At 45.9% G+C, this 1,782-nt stretch overlaps 1 pseudogene; it reads right to left on the bottom strand.

The window, feature by feature from the left end:
• Positions 1 to 701: 701 nt before the first annotated feature.
• On the bottom strand, positions 702 to 1,323 carry LOC102826885 (annotated as a pseudogene).
• Between the last annotated feature and the right edge of the window lie 459 nt (positions 1,324 to 1,782).

Below are 1,782 nucleotides of genomic sequence, written 5' to 3'. Positions count from 1 at the left end.
ACATATTTAAACACATTTTGCTTGTTAAACCCATGCATGTATGTACAGGAAATTAAATAGTAATACCTTTCTTTTTTACTTACCTTCACATTTCTGTCACCAACTAGGAAGTTCACCCAACTTTCAGTCTCCAGAATTTTCATTGGGGTTTCATTATGTCAAACCCTGGTAAAAATTGAGGATCACTGGTCACATGTTTGAACTTCGTCTCTCTCCCAATCCCCTTTCTGGCATTCAGGTAGAAGCGGTGCTGATTTCAAGTGGTGGATCTTTTGAGCCCCACACCTTGAATCACCTTTTAATTGGATACAGCTTGCCCTGGCATCTTCTAACCATCAAAGACAGTTCCAATCAGTCAGGAAATTCTTGGTATAAGGTGATTTTTCACCATCCAGGACTATTTTAAGGAGCTCTGATGGCATAGTGGTTATGAGTCGGGCTGCTAACTTCAAGGTCAGCAGTTTGAAACTACCAGCCGCTCCAGGGGAGAAAGATGAGGCTTTCTGCTTCTGGCCTCGGAAACCCTACACAGGGTCTCTATGAGTCGGAACCGACTCCACAGCCCACCACCACCACCACCGCCAGGACCATTCCCCCACCTTTTATTTTTTTAAATTTTGGTGGAGGAGATAGGTATCAAATTCCTTTATCTGAAGGAACAGTGCAAATGAAAGAACTTAGCTGGATGTTTTTGGTACATTTTATAGAAAAGGTAAAGGTGAACCCAACATGCATGTGGCTGCCTCGGTGACCCAGGAAATCACACTGGTGGCCATGGGGTTGTAGTGATGTGCTCTCTCTGTCTGTCTCTCAGGGTGTGTGTCAAGGAGATACTCTACCAGGTCAGAATTCGGGGCTCCCATCTTGTGCAAGTTGGTTACATAGTGACCCAATCCGTTCATGCATTTCACCTGCTCTTTCAGGTAATGGTGTCACACAAATGGGGGTCGTCCTTGTTAGTGGCCAGTTTGTGCAGTTCCAGCAGTGACTGATTCACAGTTTTTTTCCAAGTCCAGTGCACACTCCATTGCATTCAGCCCGTTCGCTCTCCCAGTCATCCTGGTCTGGTTTCTTGTTATCCTGAAGAAAGATTCGGCCACCTTGTGGGTTCTGCAGCTCCATCAGTTTCTCTGCATGCTCCCAATCCTCTTGAGATTGGTGCAGAAAATATTTGGCGAAATTCTTCAAAGTCACATCATCATGGTCAAAGTAGTGAGACACGGACAGGTAGATGTAGGCGGCACAGAGCTCTGGGCTGATCTCGCTGGATGATGGTGGCCCCCAGTCCTGGTTGCAGTCCTTGCGCATCAGTGAGTGGGACATGGTTGCTATGGCCGTGGTGAAGGAGAGGCAGTGGCCTTTCCCTTCTTTGTTTTCCTTTTTTAAAGTTTTTATTATGAATTGAGTGATCGTTTAAACGGCAGAACATCAGCTTTACACCATTGTTTCATTACAATGATTACAGTCTCCTCCATGCATCATCATTCAACAGTATTTGCTTCCATTCCCTCTGTTTTTCTTTCTTTTTCTGGGGGGTGGTGGTGGTGGTTTGGGGAGATGTACACAAAAACACTCAGGCATATATAATAATTTAAACAACCAAAGGGCACATTCTGCAAGCTTGCCTCCTGGCCGTCAGCTCTCAGTCCCTCTCTTTCCATGAATCTAGAGTCCTCAGCTGCTCCCTCACTCCATGACCTCATCTCTGCCTTCATCTCTTGTATCGCTGCTTCTCTGGACAGGGTCCCACATTCTGCTCGTGCTCTTCTCCCTTGATGGTTC

Source organism: Chrysochloris asiatica, unplaced genomic scaffold (genome assembly GCF_000296735.1).
Source record: "Chrysochloris asiatica unplaced genomic scaffold, ChrAsi1.0 scaffold01715, whole genome shotgun sequence".
NCBI classification, from domain to species: Eukaryota; Metazoa; Chordata; class Mammalia; order Afrosoricida; family Chrysochloridae; genus Chrysochloris; species Chrysochloris asiatica.
The sequence above is the reverse complement of the archived record's forward strand: the minus strand, read 5'-3'. Positions and strand labels throughout refer to the sequence as shown.